General features: G+C 34.7%; 1 long non-coding RNA gene across 1 annotated transcript in view; it reads left to right on the top strand.

Annotated features, from left to right (window-relative positions):
• Positions 1-19683, top strand: part of LOC120359842 — a 97968-nt gene extending 78285 nt beyond the window's left edge. Inside the window, exon 3 of the long non-coding RNA XR_005576636.1 lies at positions 18881-19683. This is a non-coding gene — a long non-coding RNA (uncharacterized LOC120359842). The remainder of the gene's footprint in view (positions 1-18880) is intronic.
• The last annotated feature ends 3331 nt before the right edge of the window (positions 19684-23014 follow it).

Below are 23014 nucleotides of genomic sequence, written 5' to 3'. Positions count from 1 at the left end.
ATAATTCTTACAACACTTCCTATTAACGGAATTGAAAAGCATATATGTTCCGATATCCTAATCCGCGAGGGACGCGATTCGATGGCGATACCACAAACAAAATCGAATCGAAAGCTGCAAACGCGTGTTTACGTGCAATAGCTAGTGCCTGGACAATTACCACGGACGATTGCCGCGCGAAAATGTATATGTGTATGCGATAAAATGCAACGTATAAACAGATTGTTTGCCGCTTAAATAGCCACCGGCCGTCTCGACAAACGACCGCCATTTGCGGCATTAACAATTATAGCGTTTGTTAGTCCCACTCCCGTGTTTAGGTTTACACTACCTCGTTATTTATTCGTCGTTGTGCAAGGGCCGAGCGTATAATTTCTCTCTTTCTCTGTGCGCGCGCGGAACTCTATTATGAAGGCCGCAAACAGAACCGATGGCCGACCCCAACGGAGCGAATCCGGAAATTTAATTACACGCTCGACAAAAGTTACTTCCCTGTGCGAAACGCAGCGGAAAGGTGAGAGCGAATTTTAACGAGACGACCAACGTAAATCGCTCGCTTTTCGAATAATCGCGCCGGCATGCGGCACGCTTTACCTCGGACGCAAGACGTTGCTAATTATTTCGAAGAGTTACGCTTAGAAGAGAAGGTTGCCGGTGACTTGACTTAAATTGGTCGTGCAAATTACATTTTAAAGCGGTCCGAGAAGTTGTTGCCCCGCGCGATGTAGAAAGTTTTCGAATCTTTCGACGAGAACGCTAGGCGTCGTGGAAGCGAGACTTTCACGTCCCGCGAGTCGCATGCTTCCATTTTTTTTGTGTTTCCCGATTTTATTAACTCGCAATTTTGCTCGTGCTTGAACTCTTATCGTTTACACTCGGATCGATATACGCACGCTTCCGGTGTCTTTGTCGAAAATTTTCAAATGCCAATTTTAAATTTCTAATTTCTGTTGCACACGAAATTTGGTGAGAGCACGAAAGGAAATGAAAGAAATTTTGGATAAGGAGATAAGGAATCTTGTGCGTGATATTATCACTTTTAACTTAAGTTTTTCATGAATGTCTCTGAAATAGAGACGAATCTTCGACAAGAAATATTTCGAAGTTAAAAGGTAGATCTGACGAAATTCTGTATACATGCACTGGAAAATAAGTCTTGTTGCATCATTTGGAAATCTGATAGATTCAACCAATACGTCTGTTCGAAAATGAACGAATCAGAAATCTTGTAGAAATTACCAGATTTTAGTAAAATTTATTCATTAACGTTCTGATTACAATAACCAGAAATTCTGCTAGGTTTCACCAGAAACACTCAATCATACCAGTTTTCTAAATATAATCAGATCATTTTTTCAATGTATGTTGTAGAGATTTACGAAAGAAATACTTTTTTATATCGGCACACCGGGCACACGTCTTTCTTCAGGCTGCACAGGCATGAGTGATAAATTTTAGCCAGGAGCGTGCGAATAATCACTGTCCGAGCGGGATGTGATTGTAACACGGCATCGAAATTTCTTTCTTCCTCGAGATCGATCTGAAAGTCGAACAGGTGAACACGTCACTGTCAGAGCTTCCGATTATTTTTTCACTCGCAGCTGCGCCGCGGTTCGATTACGTCAGTCTTTCTATGCGCGCGTGTTCGTACGTCAATCGTACAATTTACTAGATCTGCAGGCTACAAAGACCGAAAGCCGAACTATTTTTTATCGATTTGATGCATCGCGCGCCACGAAACGATCGGACGAACGTAACTGGCTATTATCAAATGGGAAAAGTTAGTATCTCGTAACACTAAATTAATGAACATTGAATTTTTACAGGATCAAGGTAAAGTTCCTTGTTTGCATTACGTAAATCAATCGCTCGCTCTAAATGAAAATTGCAATGTACTATAGTGCAACAACTTGAGCTTATTTTTTTAGAAAATAAAAATAAACTCTTGAAAAAATCTCTCGGAATTTACCGCGAATTCTCCTTGATGAAATTATAATATCATTTAGCAAACAGTTTTATTAAAATGAACGGTTTTATGAATAATACCGTGATGATTTGATAAAAATAATAAGACGTTAACGAACAAGACTGTTATTTAATTTTTTCCAAAGGTGGTTCAAAAATCATCTATCAAAAACTTTTTCTCTTCTATTTTTTAATTTCTCTTCTTGAGAATAACGTTAGTCTGACGCGTCGTTTAAGGAATTAGCAAATACTTTTGCTTGTCAATGTCTGTCGCGACAAAATTAGAAGACAGCGCGCGGTTTATCGACGGTAGAAGGATATGTCAGAACTTGACAAGTAAGTAAGATGTCTCTCTTTCAATCACAAATTCTTATAATTTATAGCATACTCTTAACGTAACGTTTTCTTTATATAAAAATTTGCGACGGCAGGAAGGAATATCGCACGTCGAACGGAGGTCGAAGATGCGGTGACTGTAATACGTGGTGGAAAATCGCAAGACAGTGAGAGATGCCCGTTTTACATGGGAAAGGGCGACGCGGGCGACGGCGCTAAGAGGTAAGATCGAGACAGCGGCGGCGGTAAGGAGGTAAGGACGAGAAATGGAAATGCCAGATTGGTAGATGCTGATGAGAGAGGCGCCCGCTGTTGCGTCGAAGGAGCCTGAAAGCGCGACGGGAATGAGCTTAACGGCGATGCAGCACTCGTCCCCGTGCATTTTCAAAAACATCTTACTTTAGAACGAGCGGAATGGAGAGAGGGAGAGAGAGAGAGAGAGACGGAGAACAACGCGCGCGCGCGCGCGCCGCGCGACGCCATCAGGGAATTAATAATAAGCTGCTGCCTGGATCATTCCGTCCTCGCTGCCGTGGGAGTTGCCTTGTTACGTCGTCGCTCGCTCAAATTTGTTCTTATAGACGCTGCAGAGCGTAGCTGAACGCGTCTGCTCCGCGCGTCGAACTAATTCCGCGGAAGCGGCTTGACGAAAGCGATTTAACACGCTCAAAGCACGAAGCGATATAATAGATACATAATATAATAGAAAAACGTTATGGGTAGAGATGGAAATTAGATTCTTTCTCGTTATTACGATTTCCACGCTAATTTTAAATCTATTTTTCACAATATGCACTCTACCTGTATTTGCGCGATGTGAAACATAGAAGCCGTAGATATTTCAAGCAGTGATTTCGATTTTCTTAGGCCTGGTCATGTACATAGTTCTTATTATAACAATTAACTAATATTAGCGTTGCTCAGAGTCGAGTGATTTATTAATTATTGAATGACTGATGTTTAATGCGGCGCGGCGGGAGAAATAACAGAAAACAAGCGAATCCTTTGAAATTTATGGCGTTATCTTCTGCACCACAATAATATAAGCACTTCCATTAGGCCAATAATGATTAATTAGTGGCGTGATTATTCCGTCAAGCTCGGCCAATAATGCGAAATACTCATGGCGAGGAAAATGGACGCGATCGTAAATTACACAGATCCATTAAATTAATAACGTGAAACATCTGGCGCGCGCTTTGGTGCCGCCGATGCAAGTGCGTGGATGATAATTTTATCCGCATGATTAAACCGATCGATAAGAATGGGAAATTCGTCCGACGAGAATTTCTTGGCTGTTAAGTTTCAATGATGACGCTAAATGCTATGGCGTTTTCAAGCGCGTTGCTTAATTCCTCTACATATCCTATGGGAATCCTGCGGGACTGCCGATCCCTTTAGCTAGTCATTTATAAGTCGCTTGTGGTCGACGGCTCATTAAAAGAGATTTAGTAAGTCGTTAACTCGCCCGGCCGGGCCACAAATGAAATTTATACAGTTTATTTAAGGGACCGGGATTAAACTTTATTCACGACCGAGTCGTGACAGCATTATTCAACGTCGGTTTATATTCAAAATTTTTGAATTACCGCTTACTTTTGTTTCTGCTTGAATTCTCGTGCACAAAGGTGCCGCGGCGGCTATAATCTTAAAACGAAATTCGGTTGGATACACTAATGTGCACTTAGGTGCATATTAGAGCTATTATGTGCTAATCTAATCTAATAATAAGTGTAAAAGTAAAATACAAATAAACGAAAAAATAAAATAAAATAAAACATAAATCTGGAATGATAAAAAATTTATCTACATCTTTCCATCGATTTGTGTATACCGGCTTTGATGTAAACCAATGCGCATTATTGCGATCAATCGAATTTACTATTACTAACATAATACCATTTTATTAAAAAAATCTCCATATTAAAAAATCTCCGATTGACTTTGGGGTCAACGTTTTTTTCAAAATTAACTAGACTTAGAAATTTTAAAATTTTTTGATCGATATTTTTAACTCACTTTTATTGATAAATCTGCTCTCTTCAAAGCGTGTAACTTACGTTGCATACTGTAGAATTTAAAAAATAAATGTACATTTACTAATAAAAATGAATTGAGAATTTGGGCCTTTGTATATGTGTATCACTTTATACGTCATATATTTGGGAAGAAATTATTACATAAAATATGAAAGATAATATTAATAGATTAGTATTAATAGATAAAAACGCTACAATACTTTTTTTTTCAAATGTATCTCTTGTGTAACGTCTTCTTTACTATATAATACGTAATTAAGGATAAGCTACTGAAATTAACAAAGTCTAAATATATTAGATTACGTAGAGCTAGGTAGATTAATCTTAAAACATCACTTTAAAAAAGATTGAATCTTTTATGTGATTAACCCAGATTATTCTTCTCCTAACCCGTTATACTTAATTGGCATTAATTAAGAACGCCAAGGAATTCGTTATACCTGCCATCGTTACGTGAGGGACGCCATCAGCGTGAACGTTAATTAAAAAGGGTGTCCATGAAGAGAAGACGAAGGAGAATTGGATACACGTGAAAATCGAGCCTGCCTCGACGAGCGTGAAATAAATCGTATGTGCAAGTTTGTTAAAATGCATCTTAACGTTAAATTCTGTATATTCTGTGTGTGTGTGTGTAAAAAATTTTAAATCTTATACAGTCTTTAACTCAACAAATATTGATATGGCGATTTATATTCCTGAGGAAAATCAACGTACGTCAGAGAATTTATTCAGATAAAAAAGAGCAGCAGTGAACTTGAAAAATTCTGCACATCACGCTCCACGCAATTTGTTCGCCGCTTTTGTTCGCCGAATTTCCCGATAGTTATCGAAACATATTGTAAAATCCCTCAATGCAATCGCGACGATTAATGCGACCCGCATGCGACGCAAAATGCGGATCGCGAAAGAAACAAACGCGGTCGCGCATTTGTCAAATGGAAAACAAAATAAAAATCTGGAGGGACGACGCGCGCTGGTCGTAAATCAGCAATCAGTCCGACGAATCTAGCTATCGGCGAGAAATGAACAGTGACAAATCCGATGACGCTAATGAAAAATCACGAACGATAGACATCGTTCGCGACCGTTCGCAACCGTTCGCGTGGATGGCAGACTACGAGGCAGGGTCGCGTCGAAGGGGCTCGGGTGCGAGGGTAACGAAGAGGATGAGGTCGACGGACGGGTCCGACGGTGAACATAAAGCAGACCACGGTGCTGACTTTATGGATTCGATTATTCGTGCTTGCTGCCTGTGCAGCAGTTCTCTCTCTCTCTCTCTCTCTCTCTCTCTCTCTCTCTCTCTCTTTCTCTTTCTCTCTCTCTCGTCGATCGTTGCACGGAAAAACGAGAAGGGACGAAAAGGTGGCTTCGTGAAGCATAATTTAAATTTATATCGAGCCCGGCCTTGGTGAGTTGGCAAGAATGCTCTACTAGTGCCATAAAAGCGATCGTGACGGAACTTGACGAGCTTTTTTCGCGACTTTCGAGCCCGTCCCTTGAGTTCCCTTCTCCGCTACCCGCCGTGCAATTATTATTCATTTTTCCTTGCTGCAATTTCGCGCAGTATGTTTTATGCAATCTATCTATTGTTGTGTGGTGAAAGACCGTCGACGACAACAACGACGACGACGTGCGTTTATGATTCTATTTGAATACAATAAACGATGGAGACAATATTACGACATGCCGCTTATATAATTTATCACATGTCACTTCATCCACGCGCGGACATATTTTACTCCGAATGTAAATGATCGTTTACAATTAATTAATACACGCTGCTAAGCTATCTTGACTGATATTTTAATTAATTTTACGTTTCGTACAATTATTTTTGTGAAATTATTACATTTTCAGAATTTCGATAAATGCTAAAAAATAATTTAAAAAATCTTTGAAACATCTTAAAGAATTTTGGCAATAAATGTAAAAATAAGGTTCTGAAGATACTAGGCATTAATATTGTACTTTCATTAATATGTCAATATTACAAAAATAGTAACATGCTTATTTCAATTATTTTTTATTTAAAACACAATATTTTTCAATAAAATTCTTGAAACGCTATTTAAAATTTTGTGAATTTTTTTAGTGTAATCCAATATGTAATCCAATATGTAAATAAAGGTAATTAAATTTTAAATAGAAGCGTGTGCAATATAAAATATGAAAAATATGCAATATAATATAGTGCATGCATTTAATTTGCTTAATAAAAAAATAAGTAAAAATGTCGGTATTTTATATTATATGCATCGCTTACTTTTTTCTCTCCTTTTCTCAACAATTGATTATTTATTGTAGCATCATGTAATAAAAATGTAATAAATTATAATTTAAAAAATTATCCAAATAATATTCTCATTGCATTCTGCTCTCTCTCTCTTTTTTTTCTCTTTCTTTCTCTCTTTCTCTCTCTCTCTCTCTCTCTCTCTCTCTTTCTCTCTCTTTCTCTCTCTCACTCATGCTTTTAATAGTATTTCTTAATACTCTCGCTGTGCATGCATTATTGTATGCACAATAAATTGATAGACTTGTATATATTCTTGAGTTAAATCTGGTATTCACATTCATCTGTCCGATATGTATGTACATAGAAATATAAAACAATTTTTGAAATAATAATAGATTTTTTAGCTGTTAAAAACTGAAAAATACCTAGTCGAAAAATGTATATTATTTCAGGATTATAAAATTATTATGTTTGTAAGGAAAAACTAAAAAGTAAAGATATACGTAATTTATTGCGTATTAATTCTTGCCTCTGACGTCATACAATCGATATGGTATTGTGAAAAAGCCGAGCCTTAAATATGGACTATCTCTTCTAGGTTACTCATTTTAAATCAATTTAAAAGCAATAAATATACAAATTATTCATCTAATGGTTACTTTGTTGCCACCCACGTTTTCTCTTCCTCTTCTCGTGTTGCTTTTTTAATATATTAAAAAACAACGTTAATTAATGCGCGACATAGCCTACCATGCTAGAACGGAAGAATGGCGCAAAATATTTGCTTGGATAAATAACTGGTACGTTTACGAGTCGTTAACCACGAGTTATTTAATTGCGCGGACTGATCATTAATTGAGTTATTTGTTTGGCATTTTGCATTTGGAATTTGTCACGTTTCCGCGGGGTTAACGCGACGACACGACTCACGCTGCTATCTGCCTATTCGAGCACGACGAGCATAAAAAAAAAAAATGAGTATTGATGCCATATTCAAGACGATATCCAAGTAGAACGATAGATCACGATAACATCGGAATGAGCGCTTCACATGCGCTTGAAAGTTAATTTATTCGTGATGTTGTTAAAATATTCATGACATTAAAATGAATTGTGACTTATTGAAAAATGACTTTTAATAATCATTTCGGAGCCATTTTGATTTTTCAATGTCATGGTGATCTTGTATTTTGTCTGGGTAATTATCCAAGAATCGAATGGAGGGTATGCGTCGAACCTTACCAATAAACTTCATACTGTTTATTTTTAAATCGTTTTTGATTAATTCGGGATAATTTTGAATAAAAATAAACGCGATCAATTTAATTTACGATTAATTTATCAAGCAACTATTATGTTAACATGGATAAAATAATATTTTTGGTTATTCGGGACGCACACGTACGTGCTTTCTTCTTGCGCATCCCCCTAACTCCCCTAACTCGATTCTCGCATAACTTTCGTTTCGATTCGAGTGTTGAAAGTCAAAACAAAACCTCTATGAAATATCTAACGTATTATATATATACGGTGACTACATTTTCTTAAACAAAAAATAAAGGATAAATTTGAAAATTTTATGATTTTGTTTTATATTTCCAAATTAATTTGAGGCTATTAGAAGTTTGTGCATTACAAAATTTTCTTGTGCAGTATATCAACATGAGATAATGAATAATTTACTGATAGTTTGAAACTGGTTCGATTGTAATGTAACAAACTTTTGATTTAAATCTGAAATAGAATTAAAATTTCGTTGGCAAACAGTTAGTAGCAGTGGGTCGCCAGTCGCCAGTCGCCCCCGAGTACCGGCACTGTCGCGTCCGATATCCGTTATTGATCGCGGATTGAGAAGGTAATTTGCCGATAGGAGGCTCAGAAACGGCTCCAAGAATCTTCCCAAGGATCCTTCCACGATGCCGTGGAAGTTGTCGCGGATGCGGTAATCGGTCCTCGCGAAACGGGACGAGTATCGCGCAGTGCCGCGTTTCGATAATTGCGTCGCAAGCGTCGCGTCGTGTGTGAGGCGGTGAGATATTTTCGACGGAAAAGGACGGAAAGGACGCGTGTCGAAGGTGCGTGGCGAAAGCACGAAAGGTGAGAGAGGTAGTGTGGTGAAAAGTACTTGGAAATGATTCTAACGGAGCAACGACTTTGCGAAAATTCCAAGATGTCTACGTGAACGCACGGCGAGTAGTAATGGGAGCGGATGAGGGGAACAACGTATTTTTTTCCAATTTCTAGACATGTCGTCGAAAAATAAGTCGTAATACGAAGTGTTATACATCTACTGTATACGATATAAGAAATTCTTGCAATTTACGGTGAATAAAATGAATAGGAGTAGATTAGAGTCTAGGTCAGGTAAAACTACGCGTAGTATTTTCTCTTAGAATTTATTTTATACATCGTAATAATCGTGGAACAACGTAGACTTTGGCGAATTTTATTATTTTTAATACTAGTAAAATTCAGTTCAATTTTAATATAATTCAATTAAACAATATTATTATATAAAATAATTTTAATAAATGTAAGTTTACTTAAATTTTTAAGAAAAAGAATTTTTTTAAGAAAGAAATCTTAAAGATTTTAAAGATTTTTTTGAGAATTTTTTTCTTAAAAAATTTTTCTTTTTTCTTAAGAAGTAAAATTTAGTGAAATTTAAAATTATTTTATATAACAAAATAATTTAGATACATTTTTTTAGAAACTTTTTAGATTTTTTTTCTTAAGAAAAGTTAGAATTTTTTTTAAAGATTCTAAGAAAATAAACTAAATTTTACTTTGTTACATAAAATGGTGTTAAAACTAAATTTAAAAAAAAAAAGAATTTTTTTAAGAAAAAAATTCTGAAGATTTGGAATATTTTTTCAAGAATTTTTCTTTTAATTTTTCTAAAACTTAAAATTATTTTATATAACAAATTAATTTAATTACATTTAAAAAAAAATATTTAGATTTTTGTTCTTAAGAAAATTTAGAATTTTTTCTAAGGAGAAAAATTCTAAGTTTTCTTAAGAATAAATTTGAATTTTGCTATACTCCATTCTTTACTATCTCTCTACATTTACGAGTATGTACATAACGAAATAACTACTCTAACTACTCTTTTATACTACTCATAGAGAGAATAATCGTTTTACGTGGGGTCTAATACATCGTTGCGTTGATTACTTACACTGACAAATCGATTCGACTCACGATGTTTTCGTTAATATTAACAGTGAAAAAAACTAAAATTACAACAGCACAAATAATAATAAGTGAAATTAAGATCAATGAAAATGTCAAATATGAATACGAAAGTCTAGACTCTATACTTATCGTTCACAAGCACCAATAAAGTCACCTATTATGAGATAGCGAGGTTTCTGCTAAATTAATAAGAGCATGTCGTTGGTTCCATCATGAGCTTATTAATCTTGGGGTGAAATCTTTTTAATAGAAAATTCATCGGTATATCACGCAGTTATCAAGAAGAGAGATTTGTGAAAGTGGATGTTGTGAAATTTTATTGAAATGACTCTTTAAACCTTGTTTATTATATAATAAATAACTATTTGGTAATAAGTGACATAACTTAATGACTAATATAATATAAATACATATAACAGAGGGTTGCAAATTATATCTTTTTTCTACTTCTTTTCTCACTTCTGCGGCGTTAAATACCGGAATTACCTTACAACTCGTATAACGAACTAAGTGCAAAGTGCAGAAGTAAATACGGTTGATGCGGAAAAAATAGCTAACAATACGAATGGCAGAAACCAGGAACATCCTGAGCGCAAGCACGTTTATTTTCAGTCGCAAACAACGAAGGCAGATATTTATCAGCGTTTTGGTAACTGTCGCGACATATCGGGTCGCAACGCCATCATCGGGGGCTCACGCATATTTGCCGCGGGTAGATTGGCTCTTTTTCAGGGCGACAGGCACGAAATAACTTCTGAACGAATAAACCGTAACGGATGGCCATAACGATCCGCGCGCGCAATACGCGCGTACGCGTGATCGGCTGTCACAGCAAATTTTCGCGGCGTATGTTCGAGTACGCGACGCTCTTGTCACGAAACAAAACCAAACGGATGAAAAAAGGGGTGTACGCCAATTTTTGGCGCGCAGCAGCCGCGGCGCGCCAGCAATGCCCGTCGATTAGCAGCCTGACATTTTCGCGGAAAGGGAGTGGAAGAGACGACCTCTCTCTCTCTCTCTCTCTCTCTCTCTCTCTCTCTCTCTCGGCTTCTTTCTCTCGACAAAGGTCGCGAGGCATTTTCGGAGTCGCTCGTCTCGTTTCGTCCTCCCCAATTCCGAGCTTCACACGCGCTTGAAAGTTAATTTATTCATGATGCCGTTAAAATATTCATTGGATACGCAAGACAACGCGTGCGCACGACTCACCGTAATTCCTTTCTCGGCGACTTTTTTGCCGGAGACGCGTTGCGTCGTGTCGCGTTTATATGCGCACACTCGCGCGACTTACGAAGCGCGCGAGCCCCTCATCTTTTATGGATAGCGCGCACTTTCGTGAATTATGAACGACGGGTCGTCTGTACTTTATAATAAATAAAGTCCGATTCCACTGACGAGTTATCCCCCCGAGTCGCGAGTATCTACCGTAGACGTTGTCCCCTCCCCTCTCCCCCCTCCCCGGTAAATAGAACTTCCCTTTTCAAATTAGTGTTTGATTGAAACCGAAGAGCTTGAATAATGTCCTGATTATCAATGCAAATTTTTTTGCAAGCATAACTTTCTCAACTTTTCATTCATTCGCAGATTAATTAATATAATTAATATTTATATCTCTGAGTGTCACAGATTTAAAACGCAAAAATTGCGGCATTTCAAATCTGACACTCAAAAGATTTTCAAAATTAAATCTGTATGTCATACATTTTTTTTATGGATTGTACAGACTTTCATGTGAATTATGAATTATGAATAACACGTCGTCTGTACTTTATAATAAATAAAGTCCGATTCTCTACTGAGATATTCCCACGTCGTAAAAATCTGACATAGACGTCATCAGGAACGGTATTACATATTGTACTAAGCGAATTAAGCATAGCATGGGAGCGCGCCGTTTTCTAAGGGCAAACATTGTACACAATTTGATTGAAGGTATTATTTTCTTTTAAGTATTTCTGAAATATATATTATTCTTCACAAGTCTGATAACACTTGCAATTTTTTTTCGTGTATTTCTTGAAAGTTAAATTAAAAAACAAATCTTCAAAAAATTTTGAAAATAAACAAATTGAAAACATTACACAATTTGTTTTTTCTTTTTTTTTTCATGAACTCTTTAATTTTGACGTTAAAAAACATTTCATAAAAATGAATATTTACACAAGAAATTCGGTACCATTTTGAAAAATCATCGTTAAAGTATGTACATAACTTTGTCACGTATCGTACATGTTATTTTATTTACTTTAACTTTGAAATAGAAAATAAAATTTGCATCAATTTTTTATTTAAACCCTTTTAAAACTAAAAAAAACTTATTTTAAAATATTTTAATAACATAATTCTAAATTACATAAAATTGGAAATTGGTGTTCTTCAATCTTTTTATTTTATTTCGAAATGCTATACTCGTAGATTTAATGAATCATCTTCAGACAAGAATTAATAAAAAAATTAAACGAAATAAAACTCTAATAATAAAGCTCTTTGATTTATAATATATATTGCATAGTAGTGCAGAACCGCTGTTTCTGCACGTCATTTCTGTAATTAAAATTTCCCTTTTTAAGCATTTGATTGTAATCGAAGAGCTTGAATAATGTCCCGATTATCAATGCAAATTTTTTACAAACGTAACATTCTCAACATCTCATTTATTCCCAGATTAATTAATATAATTAATATTTATATCTCCGAGTGTCAGATTTAAAATGCAAAAATTATGATTGAACATGAAGATTTTCAAAGTGATTAAATCTGAATGCTACCCATTTTTTTTTACAGATTGCATAGATTTTTATGAATCATAAAAATAGTTGCCTCTACTTTATAATAAATAAAATTCAAGTCTCTATCTCTGCGACGAGATAACCCTACGTCGCGGCGTCGCGTCGTAAGAATCTGGCGTAAACATCATTCTTGAAATTACAATTTTTCTTTAAAAATTTTTTTGAAATTTGATTGAAATTAAAAAGCTCGAATAATGTCCTGACTATCAACGCACTTTTTTTACAGAGCCTTCTTCAACATCGCGTTCGTTCATTGATTAATTAATAATTAATATTCATATCTCTGTGACGGAATGTTAGGTTTTGAAACGCAAAACTTGCGATTGAATACGAGGATTCCGAAGATGATTAAATTTGCATGTTATACCGTCACATTGTACGTACAGAAGTTATATCTTCAGATGAAATCATTGGACTGGTTTGAATCGCTCGAATGGAAGATATAACCGGGGGAGGCATATCGGTCCCACAAAGCAAACTATCCCAACCCAGAATTAATCCATTATAAACTCTCGCATTCCGCCGGCGATTCGATTTAAAAATAGAGTCGGTATAACCGGCGGGGAGAGAGTGCAGGACGCGAAATCTATTACTACCTAACCCCGTTTCCGCTAACTCGTTTCGAGCAAACCGATCGCGGGCCGTCACGCCAAACACGTCGCCGTAAAACACTCGGTACCACAAATGTTGACACGTTATTCCACGGTTCTGACGCAGACCGCGATTTCATCGACAACGACCGAGGCGCGGTACACCGTAGGTTTCGCTTTCGTGAATTAATTAGCAGTTGTAATTCAAACGCGCTATACGATATAGACGTGCAGGTTCTCGTTGCGAGAATTACATGATAATTTATCCAAAAATGTGGAGAAAGTGAGGAAATTTCTGGACCGTTTAAAGCTAACAAAATCTATACCTTTTCTCAACGTTGCCGCGTCGGTTGCAATATAAATTTTAAAACAACGATTATTAAATAGATTATATATAATTTTTATAATAATTATTTTTTGCATTGTCGCAAAATTAATATTTAACAAGAAATATTTTAAAATAACTCAGTATTTGAATAAGCACACAAACGTCATATTTTATACGCTTTTGTCCGATTGGTTGACGTTGTGACTTCTATGTGTACTAGTTACACTCATCAAAGACCATTAAAAGGATGTGAGAGCAGACATGCATCCTGTCTGCTCTCACATGAAATACGACGTCGTGGTCAATAAAAACGTGTTATCAGATTAACGTTAAAAATTAAAATTTTTTTTTTTTAATTACTTAAATATATTTCATGTGTAAATAATATGAAATTTGAAAATTACTAATTTTTAGAAAAATAATGAATTTATTTAACCGATAAATTAAAATAAATATTTTGAAAATGTCACATCCAAATTATAATTTTGTAAAATCAATTATTAGTTTCTTTTACTACATCAAAACTTACGCCAGTCTTAAAATTTCTTTTACACAATTTATAAATCAATAATTAATATTGCAAAATAAGATATCGTTTAATAGATTTAATTACTTTCTTGGATTTTTGTCTTCTACCGCAATCTCTATCGTTATGGGCTTTGAAAACAAATGCGTCATGCTTTGTGAGCTTTACTCCCAGTTTACTTTCCATCCCTACAGCTTATTATTCATCATCGAAGTGTCCCTCGTCGACACGGAAAACCTCTTCTCTTCGATGAGGCGCCGCCGGGACAAGAAAAAGCAGCGATTGCGAGATTGATTTTCGCAATTGATTGTCGGCGGAATTTCAAGATAACAGAGTGCAATGTGTCAGACATAAAAATAATTGAAATACATATATAATTTTAAAAAGTCGATTTGCTAATACATTTTAAATATAACAATCAATCAAATTTCAAGCTCGCACTAATCATTGATGCTTACATTGACCCTAAACGCATAGGTCATAGAGCTATAAATCTAAAAAATTACTTTAACAAACGATGATGTAAATAATTTACAAAGTGAGAGACTAGCTATTTATCTAATATAATAAAGTAGCGATTTATGAATTAAGGTTTCTTGATACGGAATCAAGTCGAATTTTATTTCTACGATTGGATCTGAATCGAATTTAAAAAATTGAATCGTCGAAACGTAACTTTTATAATTAACAATAAATTATTATTATGTGAATTTAAAGATGTAAATAATAAAAAAGATTTCTACAAAAAAAAATAATAAATTATATGAACTTAATATAAAGTCACTTTAAATATAATTTTATAAGATTGTCAATACATGTTATTTGTATTCGAAACTCTTAGATTCGAAATTTTTGAATAATTTGAATTCAAATCATAGAGATTTAAATCTGGATCAAAGTTCGCACATCTCTATAATAGAAGTCTTGTTGAGCCCGTATTTCAGTCAAGAGCCAAAGTTCAGTATCTCCTCAACGAACTATTAACGTGCATCTTTGTCAGTAATTTTATATATATATATATATATATATAATTCAGAAAATTTGTCTTAATTCTGTCTATAACTGAAAATGACGATTTTATTCATCGTCGTATGGATAATGTCTAATAATTAAGTAAATCTAAACTAAACCAATTTTTTTTTCACATTTTTGAATTGCATTTTCTTTAAATGAGGCTCGATTAAATTCGTTCCTCTCGTACTTTCTTCTCTTGTACTCCTCTCTAACTCTCCTCTTTTCTTATCTCAGCTTTAATTATCCTTCTATATTATATATTATTACGAGGTAAAAAAGCAAAAAGTTATGAAATCCAAACAAGATTACATTTTGTACGGAAGTTAAAAAATTTTCAGCGTTATCTGCCTAATTTTCCAAAATTCAAACATGCGTTTTCTGATGTTTGACAGTGTCAGTTTGTAAAATTATAAATTAATTTGTTTAATATTGTTAATTATAATTAATTTTATTAGTGTCTCAAGTCTACGTATTTTTTAAGATGTTCTATTAGCAGCTAAAGTAAAATAATACTGTTAAAAATATAATCATCGTTATAAAACAAGTTAAACGTATTAAAGTGCACTCGGTGTCGTCGTATTATCCATCAGCAAAGGCGGGTATAGACGATGAGAAAAAAAAATTCGAAGCAAGAGGAAAAGCGCAACGACTCTATCACGGCGATAATCGACTCGATTAGTTTTTCGATTTTGCGCGATTTCCGCCGTCATTATCGACGGGAGGATCGCTTAAGGACTCTCAACTTTTTTCCAGGCGTTTTTTCATCCATTTTCTGCATAATCCATTCACCATGTCGACCAAGGCCCATACTGGTATGCAAGGGAGAAACACATGCGGCGTAGTTTTCTCGAGGTAGATGGCGAAATATGATTATAATGGCGAAAAGCCAAGCGAAAACGGAAAATAAAACGGCAGAATCTATGAAAGTGGTGCACTCGAAGTTATCTTTCATTGCAGAACAATCTATTACGACGAACGGACAATATTGATTTCTTACGTGCAGATTGCCATTTCTTGTGCGCACAGTTGGAAACGAGAAAAAGTTACTTATAACGTTCTAAAAAATTATTTTGAGTAAAGAATTGTGTAATAAAATATGATACAAAAAATAAAATATAAAAAAATAAAAACACATTTTTCAAGTTGGTTGATATGATTTTTCAGATATTATATTGAAAAGTCATTGACTTCAACTTTTGTATATATAAAATACGTGTCTGTGTATCATACGAACTAGGATTATTGCGATATCTATGAATTGATCAATTTTTCATACATGATGTTGAATACAATTGATTTTATTTAAAAAATTGATCTTGTTCAAAATCGCGTTATTTTTACAATTTGCAATATTTCTCATTAATTTTAATTTGTGCGATAAAAATATATTTTGTATATACGTTAACGTCGTAAAAATTGAAGTCGATAACTTTATTCTCTTCTCTGAGCTTATGCATAATTACGTAGCTACAAAATGTTGAATACAAATTTTAACATATAAATAATTTAATTAGAATTTCCTTGACGTTCGATGTTGTACTGATAAAATCCCCAAATGTCAACGTTGCACGTAGAGGGATAAAGTCACAGAGGCAGGACGGTAAAATCGGGAAACGCAATTAGAAATTACCTGTTAATAATTGCGGCGAAAACGGATTATCGCCATGGACATCGTAATTACGCTCACCAACTCTGCAAATCTCTCCGCTTGTAATTCGCCCTGCTGATCGATAACGCGCGACAACAAGCTCGAAAATGTATTAACACGCGCATTACCACGGGAAAAAAGAACTGCAGAAATCGGAGACGTGCCGAGAGTAAAACCCGATAATCGAGAGAGAAAACGCTAAGAAATAAATATAATTTAACGGCCAAGAGAAAGACTTTGGTGCGACAAAAAGGCAGTCAGGTGGGCGAACAAAAGCCGATCGAAATAAAAGCATGTGTATATATGTATATATATATATATATATATATATATGTATAAAGAAATAGATAACGAGCCGAATTATGACAAATAAAATGTGAACAGATAGGTGACTGGGTAAAAAACAAGCTGACACGAAATAAATGGGAGATAAAGAGGCTCCATTAATCAGTTTTCTGTTGCGAAATCCCGTAAGAACAATGAATGCAATTAGCTGGGAACGGTTACAATGGGGGAGGGAACCCGGCTTGCTCCCGCCAGGAAGTATAGAATAAAGACGGAAAACATTTAGAGACATTCGTTACTCCAGCTCGGCGAAGTGTGCTGACGACAGCTAATGAAACTCGCCAGATTCATTAATTATTACTATCGACAAAAATCGAAGGCGATGGAGTGAAGAAGAGATAAAAAGTATGAAAGATAGATTAAAAGAAGACGGAAAGAAAATTTAGTGCGATTATAATCTGAGATGATAATTGATATTCGCTACAATTTCCACGTGGTATTTCTGGAAAATTATTTATATCGTTATATTGTTTAATCTGTCTTCGTATTCTATCACATTTAGATCTATCTTCTTTATATTGTATTACTTGAGAAAAGCGTTACTAAAACAAAGTTTAAGCGAAGCTTAAAGCTTGAGTAATAGGATACAAAAGTAGAACAAAAAGAAAATATAGAAATATTCACCTAATTTTTATTTTATTTAGATACGGAAATTTAACATTTAAATTAATGAAAACTGCCGGTTTCATTATTAAAATGAAATCAGGAGATGCCCTAATGAAGAAACGAAAGATGAGATAAAAGGAAGCGAGTTAAGAAAACTGAAAAGAGAAGGTGAGGAGAAACAAATGGGAAAGAAAACTTTAGCGTATGAATCACGAGCGTTTATAATAATCATAATCGAAGTCAACGATCGTTTTTATCGCGTGGAATTTTGGAAACTTGAATGCAACGTCACAAACGTTGCGATTTTCGTGCAGTCACATGATGCAGCGCCATACAGCAAATAACCATATTTCCATGATATGGCCTTTCTGTTTTACATATTTTTGTTTTCGAGCGCCGATCTACATAAACGACGTGTTTATTTCAAAAATAAATAAATGCAGTTTTGAAAACGATTGCGGATCTTATAGCGGCGCATCGATATGCACCGAGATTTCCAGAATTGTATTTACATCATTTTGTACGTTTCAATGGTTTTGCAACTTTATTTGAACGTATGTTTAGACGAGATTACCTCGTGCTTTTCCGTTCCGAAGCTTTGCTAAGAAACTCGGATGACGTACAATTACAGAAAGAGCTGAGTTAACGTTACATTTTATGTCGGTAATTCTAGATTCCAGTGGATTAAAGTAATGACGCTCTCGTAATGTTAGCCGACTCGAAACTCTGTTTCACAAACGGGCCTGTAACTTATTCAATGTTTCAATAATAGATGTGATACCGTGAAACATTATTCTTGCGTAACGTAAGATTTTTTTACAGTCAAAGGAAATATGTGAGTGGAGAAGATTAGTTGGATCTCGTTTTACGTTCTACATATATTATAAAAAATGGAAAGATGAAAATTATAGTAGTGTAAAAGCCAAGAAGCTTATTCGAGTCTCGACATTGTACATTCTCCTTTTCATTAAAAAATACAAAATATAAAAATGTAAAAGTTAAAATCGATAAAGAAATTTAATGCTAAGTCGGAAGAAACTTGTTCTAGCCGCTAAATTATGCAAATTCCATATTTGTTTAGAAAATACAAACACAAGAAAGATAGAATTTTATAATAAAAAGTAATTATTTCATAGTTATTTCTTTTTAACATTTCTTAACTTTTTTTCAAACATTTTTTATATCTGACATTACTCCTCTTTATTCGAAATCATTCACACAAAGCTAATTAACTGAACAATTATAATTTTCGCTGTCGCTGTACAGAATCGCGCGAATGGCTTCGCACGCGGGGTAGGCGCAATGGAGGCTGGTCGGGCAGAACGAGGGTGGTTCCATTCGCCATGACTAAGTGATCGCGTCAAAACTGCTGCGTGCAACCCGGCGGCGACAATGGTGCGAGTAATGAAGGTAACCGCAGAATTACACCCCGGACGATAATCGAGTTTCGTCTGTTGTTACGTGCCGCACATCTCCGCACCGTCCGTCGTATCGCTTCTCTCGTCGCCTGGTCACCAAATTACGCTAGAAATTCGCAAAACCGCTTCTTAAATGCTTACGTAAACGCGATACCTTTACTTCGCTTTGATTGTGGTCACTGGTACCGATTGTGGAAGGTAATCATTGTTATTCAATTACTTAACGAAATTATAATAGAAAAATAACAAATATTTTATGCTTGAAATATTATTTTGTAGAAGAGAATTGCTAAATGCGAACTGTTTAAATTATTGTTTATTACATTTCTCATTAGATATTGATTTATATGCAAATGAACGTGGAAAATTATAGCTCGTCATTTCAAGCATGTATTATTACTTTATTTTATAACTTTTCATTAATAATGAATTAATTTATAAAAAGCTATTTTTTTGCAATATTTTACAAAAGGTGCGATTGGCAACCTGTAGCCTAATTCGTACCTGTGGATCTCTTAAATCGTATCGTATCACCTTTGAAACTATGGTGTTCGTGAATTAAAATAATTAAAAATAAAAGGAATTATTAATATTTATTTTATATTAATAATTTTTTTGAAAAAAGTATTAATTATTTAATAATTAATAAGCAATAATAAAAAAGCAAGATTGCCAAAATAAATCTGGTTTGAATTAACATATTTTTATTCAAACGTCAATTTTATTAGTTTTATTATTATTACTTATAATTACCTTACTGTCACTTATTGTAATAAAATTTGTGATGGTAGAATTTAGGATAAACTTTAGATGTTATAAGAATATCAATTTAATCTTTATAATAATTTTAAATATACACACACACACACACACACACACACACAAAATGAATACTCTGTATTTTTGGCATACATATATGCATAACAAGACGTAATTAATGAGGTTTTTAGGCAATTAAGGCCGGGATGCATTCAACCATTCTTTTCTTCATATTTTTTTTTATTTCATACGAAGAAGTTATTTTGAAAATTTCTTTTAGTGGCAAAAGCATTAAAGAAAGCGTCTAAGGGAAACCTTATTATATTTTGATATATTACTCGTAATTTTTATTTTTCCTATCCAGCATATTTCATTTATTTGTGTAATTTGCCCCACAAGCATTCGCTTTTGCACAGATCTTACTATCTCAGATTAATTAGAATAATAGCTGACGCAGAACAATACAAAGGCAACAAGAATAAGGACGTCCACTCTATTTACCTACTTTCCTCACGACGATTTTCGCATCCAAGTCGACAAGAGCAACTACGGTGGAAACTTCCGCGGGGGCATTCGGACATATTTTTTCCGCCTACGTGGGACTCCGGCGTCTTAAATCATCCGGAGTTTCCCCCAGCAAGATATCCTCCTGTCCCAGGAAGTGGCGTGGCACCGAAGAAAAACGAAAAGTGCGCGTATAGGGTGGGAAAAAGAGGAGACGGTGAACGAAAACGCGGCGTGGGATGCCGCCTAAGAGGTCGGAGGTCGACGAGGAGTAGCAGCGGGATGCTGCCGCTAACCGGGACGCGGGAGAGCGCGAGCATCGGGGAAGATACCTGCCAGTTACGCCCGCCGGACACGCAACGCCGTTTGAATTATGATCGTGCAAAGTTAGTCTCTATTAAAGCCATAAATTTCGAATTCAATAACAGCCTCAGGGCGAGAGGATACACTCGAGCAGTTCTCTGCCAGTCTCCGGCGAAAGAGAGCTACTCTTCGGGATCGAAATTGACGCACTCGCGCGCACGTGCGCGGCTCCGCGCCGCACGCTACCGCTACTCAGTGGTGTGTATTACATGTACACGTATACACGCGATAAAACTTCCCGCCGCTTGACAAATTGCATCGACCCGAAATCCGGCACTAATCTATACGTCTCGTTGCCGTTAGCTATTCACGCTCGCTCGATCGCTCGAGAAGCGAACGACATCGGCCCTGGCACATTGCCCTCGCGACTACTACTTACTTATAGATGAGACAATGCGAGGCAAAACGTTGACGCTGATGCGTAGACAGTCTTTTTATCAAAATAATTAAGTAAATTTTAATTTTGATCTGTGTTCTTCAGCACAGTAAAGTTAATGTCTTGTATAACATATTTTTAATAAAACAAAAACAATTGTTTGTTATTCGAAATACCTTTTTAAAATTTATATTTTTATTTTACAAATAAACAGTAAAATCAAACATTGAAAAATTTGTATTATCTGGAAATCGAAAATTAATACAACAAAAAACCTAAAAACATAGTCAGGTAAAATATAAACTGTAAATAAATACAAAAGGATTGCAAAAAGTTTATTCCAATGCTAAAAATATTTTCAAAATATTCAAAATAACACAGTTATACGAAAACAGACCTTTTTTGAGATCTAAATACGCAAAGTGCTTCTTGATGGATTTTTAATGGCTAAAAACGATTTCGGCGGCCAAAGTTGACTATTATGCTACAATTTTGAGAAAAATGGCGTTAAAGAGATAAAAAACGATTTTTTTTTCTAGGATTTTCAGAATATTGTAGCATCGGCACCAATTGTTTTTGTTCTAAAGTTAACGCTTTGCAAAAGTATCAACTTTTGGTTTTAACATACATTTTGTCCTATTTCGATTTCTTTGTTTTTGAGCTACAACTAAAATAAGGGACACTGATCGCGTGAGCTCGATATTAATATCACGTTAGTATTATTTTCTTGCAATGAGTTTGAATAGTCATTTCGAAGTATCTGTCACTGCTAAATCCAAATCCGTTAACTAAATCTAGCTATCACACCACAATTATTGTAATTAGTTCATTAGTAATGAGTCATATATAGAGAAAAGAAGTATGATAACCGGTTATAACTTATATATGAGCACCATGTGAGGTGACAATCTTATAACGTGTAACAACGTTGCTAGAAATCGTCACTTTTGATTTTTTTGATTTTTCTCAAAATTATAACGTGATAGCCAACTTTGACCAATGAAATCATTTTTAGCAACCAAAAATCCATCGAAAAACATTTTGTTTATTCAGGTTCCAAAAAGTGTTGAACTGTATAATTTTTTTTGCATTAATTTTACCTATAATTATATTAAGCGTGTATAGTGATCGTATCATAAAAGTTATGTCTGCTATCTATGCCGAAAATCCAGGTTTAAATCCATTCGGAATATATCTGATTTTTAATTGATCACCATCTCTTGGAAGACAATGGCAAACCATCGGGAGTATCCTCGCTAAGACAGTCACGATGCATCGAATGGTACTGCGTTTTTCAGTTATAAATAACCGATTTGAGAGAAATATTAAATTAACGAATTAAAAATTTTATTCAAAACAATTCCATCGGATCGGATTAAATTAACGAGTTTCAACAAGTAAGATAACGTAATAATTTATTTCATATTTAATAAATTTGAGATGGAACGTTTCGACTTGTTGGTTTTACTTGATCTTTATTAGTCATCAATTATACACACATGAATAATAAGCTCCTAAAGTAATCGGACACAATTCATCATAAGTACGTCAATTAGAAATAAAAATAAGATATTTTGATAAATTGATATTTTAATTCGTCTTTTAAAAATACTTTTAAAAATGTGACGAATTTAAACAACAATGTAAAAATATCTCATCTTTGCTTCTAATTGATACTGTATTTATCACGAATTTCGTGCGATTACTTTAGATGAAGGCTTATTATTCGTGTATATAATCGACGGTTGATGAGGACCAAGTAGTTCGAAACAATCCATCTCGAATTTAGTAAATGAAGTAAATTATTATTAAATTGTTATCTTACTTGTTGAGGCTCGTTAATTTAGTAAAGTCAAATTGTTTATTACTTTTTGTAAATACGAACAATTTTTATTATTATTTAAAAATTTTATTACTTTGTATTTAAAGTTTAATTAAACAACATTAATTTAAACAAGTTGCGCTTGTTTAAAAATTTGT

This window comes from Solenopsis invicta, chromosome 16 (assembly GCF_016802725.1).
Source record: "Solenopsis invicta isolate M01_SB chromosome 16, UNIL_Sinv_3.0, whole genome shotgun sequence".
Taxonomy (NCBI): Eukaryota; Metazoa; Arthropoda; class Insecta; order Hymenoptera; family Formicidae; genus Solenopsis; species Solenopsis invicta.
Note: the sequence above shows the minus strand (reverse complement) of the source record. Positions and strands in the feature narration are given on the sequence as shown.